Source organism: Lipotes vexillifer, unplaced genomic scaffold (assembly GCF_000442215.2).
Source record: "Lipotes vexillifer unplaced genomic scaffold, Lipotes_vexillifer_v1.1 scaffold1164, whole genome shotgun sequence".
Taxonomy (NCBI): domain Eukaryota; kingdom Metazoa; phylum Chordata; class Mammalia; order Artiodactyla; family Lipotidae; genus Lipotes; species Lipotes vexillifer.
In genome coordinates, this window is record NW_006788578.1 from 464,616 (window position 1) to 472,389 (window position 7,774).

At 37.8% G+C, this 7,774-nt stretch overlaps 1 pseudogene; it reads right to left on the reverse strand.

The window, feature by feature from the left end:
- Window positions 1-3,214: 3,214 nt before the first annotated feature.
- Window positions 3,215-3,925, reverse strand: LOC103083697 (transmembrane protein 126A-like; annotated as a pseudogene).
- Between the last annotated feature and the right edge of the window lie 3,849 nt (window positions 3,926-7,774).

Below are 7,774 nucleotides of genomic sequence, written 5' to 3' on the forward strand. Positions count from 1 at the left end.
TTGAGCCAGGGTTCTTAATCGCTACTCTAATCATTCCAGGATGTATCTGCTTATCCTGCACAGGATAAATTTAGTCTAATATACGAATATGCTTAAGAGTAAAAAAATTTCTACAGATGTAGTCATTACTTGAGGTACTAAGGCAGTAAGTAGTCTGCTAAATAGAATCTGCTAGTCCAAAAGGGTTAATGTATTTGATGTGTCCAATGAAGGTGCTGGGTAAAGATGAATTATTTGTTGGTTATTCAGTGGTAGAGAGATGAGATAGGGACAAGTGAAGAGGACGGCTAGAGAACTTCTACCAATTAGTGAACAGAAGAGTCTTTCCTTCAGCTCCAGGATTAAGTTTTTCTGAGATCTAGAAAACCACGTGACTTGCCTTTTCTCTGTGGGCACCTACAAGCATTTCATTCCATTTGTGATCCACATTTCTCTTAACATCTCACCACATCTGTAAACATAAGCCCTCTGGTATCCCACACCCCTAGGGATTATTTATCATGAAAAGCACTCTGGACAGAAAGGACAAGGATGGGAGATGGTACACTAAGGGCCAAAAGATTGGCACAGGGCAACCATTCACCACCCACAAAACACTTGTGCAAACCACCAATTCCCAAACCAAGACTTGGTTTTCTTGATATTCAAATTTAACTCTAAATTAAAATATATAGATTTTCAGCTCTAAACATTTACATAAAAAATTCTTATGCCAAGAACCTTCTGAGCCTCCAATTTTTGTAAAGTGGACCTACGCCTGAAAGGCCTGACTCCCCAAGTTCCTTATAGAGTCTCAGAGGCTGTCTTCCCCAGGCATTTCTTTCATGGCTGAGCAGCCTTTATGTGTGATCAGATAAAAAAGTTTCCATGATCTTTCTTCCTTGAGTTCCCAATTGACCATTCAAGCTCCATCTCCCACCAGACCCAAAGCCACATCCTTGCTAGGCATTGTCAGACAAAATCCAAGTTCCTACTCAGCTGAAGCTCTGTATATAGTACCAGAGTCCTAGGCCTCACACTTACATCACAGAGCAGTTAATTTTAATTGAGTCATGGACAGTTTTGAAAATCTACTGGAAATTCTGTACCAAACCTCCAGAAAAATGCACACATGTAGAGAAAAAAAAAACACACATGTACATATATACATAATATACTCTTTCATTTCATGGTGTTTGGGACTCACTGAAGTTAACTCATGGACCTAAGTCAAGAAAACATGTCTCAGAAACTTTCAGGTCTCCCCTATCCTAATGCTCTATTTGGGACCTACAGCCCATTATGGACATAAATAACATTCCCCGAAAAATAGTAATTAAATGTCTCTAATATTCCCTCACTTCTCCAATATATACTGTTGATTCTCAGTATTCATAGTTGTTTCTCTCTAAAAGTCACCATGAACACTGAATTAGCAAATACTGAACCATTGCTGCTAGGGGAAATACAGAGTTAGGTTCCCGTGAGCTTCTGGTCACAGTAGTCTTATCAACCAATCAATACATAACTTTGTTTCTGTTTAAAGACAACTTATTTAATATATACTGTTTATTCACTTATGCTGAAATTGAACTCATAGTCAACTGTGCTCTAGCTCACTTCTAAACAAAGCTTATCTATCACATATATTTTCTCCATAAGGCACATCACAGCCTTTTTGCACATAGGAACACTAGACAGCACTTCTGTACTACACACGGGGGCTATTTTAAACAGTAAAGTTAAAAAAAAAAAAAAAACAGAAAAATGGGCACTAAATAGACCATGGAAAGGACCCTTGTTTACAGTATGAGAGCTGAAACAAGGATGCAGAGCATCGCCTAGTGACCTGAGCTGGGAACGTGAGCAGCAGACTACTCTGCTCTGCATGTGAGCACACATGACTGTGAAAGCACCATGACTATTGATTTTGAGGCTGCAAAAAGTTTGTAGCAAGTAGGCAGATTCACAAATACAGAATCCACAGTTAATTAGGATCGACTATATATCTCCCCTCCAGCTTCTTACTCCCCATTTCTAAGGCCATCTAAACATCCCACCTCCTAATGTCAGTATCCTTGATTTCCAAGTTTTGAACCCTACTGTGTACAGTGTACAAATTCTAAGCTTGTATTTTACAAATGGTCATGTAATAGGCCACCAAATTTGGCTCAATATGACCCCTACCTTAGTGAGCTCTATAACCTAGAGGACTCCAGTCCTATTCCCTTCAGTTCCTAATACTTAGCACCACCATTCATATAATTTCTTTGTCAGTGTATAAATCAGATTTCATTTCTGTAGTACCAAAGCTTTTGTATACTTTTATGGAAAAAAGAAAATATCAATTATACAGAAATTCTTTAAAGGAATTTGAAAAGTAATGAAAGTCAAACTGAGTGGAAGGCTAATAGAGAAGACATATAAATGCAAATTTCATTATTCAGTTTTAACTATGTCACCTCATTTATTGGTGGCACATTTTAATGCTTAATATTATTAACCTTCTAACATGACTGCAACTGTAAAGGATCTAGGTTTTTCAGGGGAGAAGTAAAATTAGTTTTTTTTAAACAGTTTTTACAGTGGTGTGATGGTGAGGATCCTGGTGCCCAATGTGCAATTCCAAGTGACTAGAAGGAAGTTTTGAAATAGAGTTATACATTGCTTGTTTTTCTTTTTCAGAATAGCAGCTTATATTTCCATTCAAATTTAGGTTAAATGTATGGTCATAATAGAAACCAATGTTCCTTCGTTTCTTTTGAGCCACCTAAAAAAATCTCATAAGATACCTTGCAATAGACACTTTGTACTAAAATGCTGTTAGAAATTCATATATAACAAAGGGTCCGAGCCTTAGGAGAGATGGAAAAACCATTGTGACATATATAGTGACAGTGTGGCAAGAAAGAACTCAGAATTCCAAGTGAAACATTAATAAAGAATCCATAGAAGTTGATTCTGGCTCTGCATTTGGCCTCATGCCCTGAAAAGTTGATGATAAACCACAGCCTACAGCTCTCAAGGAGAAAACCTTATGGTCTTTATCAACTTTGCAATGAGTTAAAAATACCTTATGCTATGTTAATGGATATGACTGGAATATATTCTATTTTCCTATGCAATTAAAGTAAGAACTATTTAAGTTTACAGTGACTTATTCTAGTTGGCTATACACTTATTTCTTTTTTTTTATTTTTACAGTTTTATTTTTGTGTACAGATTTGCTTAACCATCACTGAATTTCTAGATCAGGTTCAGGTAACTGAAGAGCCTTTATGAGTAGTTTATATTGTCTAGACCCAAGGTATGTTGCAAACCCAGTCTGGAGCAAAATGGGAAATAACATCTTTCTAAAGACAGGCTTAGAAATCCTAATCCAGTAATTTAAGATGTTTCCTTTCTCAGGTAGCAGGGCTGAGTTATACCTGGCTGCGAGGCCACCATTCGCAGGGATAGCCAAGAAAACAGGGTACAGGCCACCAAAAACAAGACCAACCAGTCCACCTCATGTTTTGGTACAGGATTCACAATGTAAATCACCTGTATGCAAAGGTAAACTTACTTAACTTTTGTAAGATACGTGTGCCGTCAAAAATGGGATCACTGCTATTGGTAAGCCAGCAGCTACATGAGCTTGTGTCACATGTAGGATGCATCGAAAGAGACTATTTGCTATTAGGCCACAGAGGGCAGCATTAAGTCCAATATATGTTGATCCATTTTCAAGCAGATTCCTTTCTGCTTCTGGAAGTTGGTTAATTTTTCTGGTTATGATTTCAATTAAGTTCTTCTTGACAGTACCATCTGGTTTATGATTTTCCATCTTGAGCCTTAAATTAAAATGTCATTTTCCAATAATGTGTATCTTTTATTCACCCCTTTACCCGGAATGCTGGTACCTTACCCTCTCCTCCCAGCAGTCACTGCCTCCTCCAGCCTCCATCAGCCACGTGAGTGCTCACTCCTACACTTATTTCTGTTTTTATGATTACTGAATCTTTCCAGGGTTACTTAGCAGCTAATGAGTATTTATCATGAGGTCCACCTTGCACAGGGCTCAGTGAGTGATGAAGTCATTTACAAAGGCCCGGCCTTCAAAGTATTTAAAATGTAAAGTTGTGCTGTCCAGTACAGTAGCCACTACCCATAGGTGGCTATGTAAGTTTAAATCTAAAGAGATTAAAAATTCAGCTCCTCAGTTAAACTACTCACATTTCAGAAGCTCAGTAGGCATAAGCACGTGTGGCTAATTGCTGCCATATTGGACAGTGAGGATTTCCATCCTCACAGATATTTCTACTGGGCTGTGCTTAGCTACAGTAATACTTATTTAAGACCAATTGAAAAAAATGGTAAATTTAGCGTTTAATTCAATAGTTGAATTTCTTTTTTTAAAGAGATTAAGTTATAGTTGGTAATCCCAAATACAGCAATAATTTTCTCTATAGTTGGTGGTAGAATGTGGGAAAGGCATGACTTTCAGCCAAACTGGACCCCTCCTCCCTCCTTCCTTCCCTTCCCTTTCCCTTTCCCATCCCCTTTCCCTTTCCTTCCCTCCCTCCCTCCATCCCTTCTTTCCTTCCTTTTTCAGGTTCCAAAAAATATTCTGGGTCATTTACATATATGTGTGGGGAAGGGAGAGGGGAGTTTGGGATCTCTCTGTTGGAGGAAATGAAGCAATGAGTGTGAATTCTCTGATTCTAAGCACTTTCTGTTACTCATATGAGGTGTTCTTACATTCACCTCTTTGCATACTGTCTGAATGACCCCTTCTGTGTTTACCTAGCCTAACGTAATTGTCCTTTGTTTTTTTGAAATGACTTTTCACCAAGAGCTCATAATATCCTCTTCAGTTGCTAATTATTCCATTTCTTTCTTTATAACTTCTTTTCTCATATGAGCCTTCAGTTTGTATCTGTGCCATTTCAGGCCTCCCTATATATATGAAGCTATTAATTGTGCACCTAATATAGGTTCACCAAAATATTTTACCATAGCACCTAGCACAGTACTCAACACATGGTAGGTTATTAGGAAATGCTGCTGATGGTTTAGAAGCAGACCCTTACAAAGTGAAATGATAACTGACCTACCTCAAAGTGTGAGAAAAAATGTTTAAGATTACAAGATCTGTTGAAAATACAAAATGCAACCCAATTCCCTATTATTAAAAGGTAATCTTTCCAAATTATTTTCAAAATGTCATGGTGAATTTTATGCTGTAATTTCTGACCATACAAAATTGCCTTTAACAAAATGACATAAAAAAAGCACTCATTTTCTGCTTGATAATTATCTCATCTCTCTTCACAGCCGCATACTCATCCACAGTGTATACCACTGTCAGGCATTTTCTGTCCTTGGGTGTATTATGATCACTCCAGTATATTAAAACTCAACTGTAGCTTAACAAAGTTGTACCAGTTCATATGTATTCTTATTAAATATTTGTATTTGCTACTCTTTTGTTCTCTCTAATATTTATACTTTTTTTTTTTTTTTTTTTTTGCGGTATGTGGGCCTCTCACTGTTGTGGCCTCTCCTGCTGCGGAGCACAGACTACGGATGCGCAGGCCCAGCGGCCATGGCTCACGGGCCCAGCCACTCCACGGCATGTGGGATCTTCCCAGAGCAGGGCACGAACCCGTGTCCCCTGCATCGACAGGCGGACTCTCAACCACTAGCGCCACCAGAGAAGCCCTAATATTTATACATTTTAATCAGTGTTAAATTTTCTTTGACCTCTAAGTCATTAATGAATATATTGAATAATATTAATCTTAGTAACAATTCTTTGTGTAGTTTTCTCCACAATTCAGACAAAAGTATGAATTCACAGAGTGTAACTGCCTGTGTATTTAGTACAGTCATCCTCCAGATTCAGGGATTCAGTTATTCACAGTTCTAGACATTTGCTGTGCTGTGAACTAACACACAACTTTCTTTTATTGTTCACTGTTACTCTGGCAGCTCCTGCCATCTGTAGCTTATTCTGCCTTCCTTGTTAGAAGTAAATTTATAAAGCATTAAAGAAAGGCATTAAAGATGGATAAGCACCCAGTGGAGTCTTCTAGGAAATAAGAGAAAATTTTTCAAAATAGAGGTACTTTCATACACTGCTGGTGGGATTATAACGTGCTACATTTTTTCCAAATGCAATTTGACCGTGTACATCAAGAAGGCCTTTTTAAAAAGTGTTTGGGGGCTTCCCTGGTGGTGCAGTGGTTGAGAATCTGCCTGCCGATGCAGGAGACACGGGTTCGTGCCCCGGTCGGCAAGAATCCCACATGCCGCAGAGCGGCTGGGCCCATGAGCCGTGGCCGCTGAGCCTGCGCGTCCGGAGCCTGTGCTCTGCAACGGGAGAGACCACAACAGTGAGAGGCCCGCACACCCCCCAAAAAAAAAAAAAAAAAAAAAAAAGTATTTGGGGTTTTGTTTTTACTTTTTTTCCTAACAAAGGGGTAGATACTTGAAAAGCCATTGAAGAAAGACTGCGTAGACTGAATAAATCAAGTGTTTTCCTACTTGATGGGACTTGCAGATAGTAATTCCAGATCTAAGAAGCAGAATCTATTGGATCATTCTTTCTTACCTTTCTTGTGTCCCCAAGGTGGTTAATTCTGTTGAGTAGAGGATTTGTTTACATTTAATATCCATTCCCAAAGAATTTGTCCCTCTCAAAAACTTCATTTTTCACTTGAGAAGGGGGGAATGAATGGAGAAACACAAGTTTATTTGGAAAAGTCTGCACAAATATCTGTCGACTGTAGTTTAGTTAGCATTTCATTGCATATCTGTATTAGTTACCCACAGTTTGAAAGTGGCTACTGAAATTGTGGCTATTCTTACCTGTCCTACCTGAGAAGCTTAGTAGCACTGTAGGTCAAGATTAACCACCTAATTTTGTGGATCCCAGACTGATCTTATTGAATACTGGAAGCAGTTCTTCATAATGATCAAAACTTGAATAAAGCATTCAGGAAGGTATCTTACTGGTAGGTCTATTCAAGGACAGCTTATAATGATGAGCTTTCAACATTGCTCATTTGTTTACCTGTATCATTCCTATAAGCATAGTACTTTGTGATTAGTGCCATAATTTTTTAAAGAAACCCCCTTTTAAAAGTCTCCCAAAGGACAGTAGATTCATGTATTAAAATATTTGCCCAATAACTGTTTCATGTTTCATTAAATACCAAAAAGGACTTACCAGACCATTCTTTCACATGTAAATTAAATAGGCTTTAGGTTTAGGTATTCCACTGTATATTACAAACTTGCAGCAAAACCTGACCATAATGAAATAATTGTTTGAAGGTTATGTTGACCTTCTCTCAGGTTTGAGGTTAACTGGTTAGCAAAGTTGCATGAACTCAACATAGACATCCAATCATTACTGCTGCATAACAACCTTCACTTATCAGTGGCATTGTTTGTGTGTGTTCACCTACCTTTTAATTTTTTTCCTTAAATACTTGATATACCGTTAAAATGAGATAAATACACATCTTCCAGCTATAAAGAAAGACTGTTATTCTTTTATACCCATATGTTATATTTTCATCATTCAACTTACTGTGAATATTATTTTGGGTGCTAAAAAAGAAAAGGTGGGCCTGGTTATTACATTTAATGTGCTGTGTTCCTAATTATGGTTTCAAATTAATAATATAAAGTTAACTTTATTGTTGTGATAAACAACCCTCAAGTATAACTGTTTTATAAACAATGATCCCCCTCCTGTCTCATTCAGAAACAGCAGTGTATGCTTTGCCAAAAGTTTATTTAATAT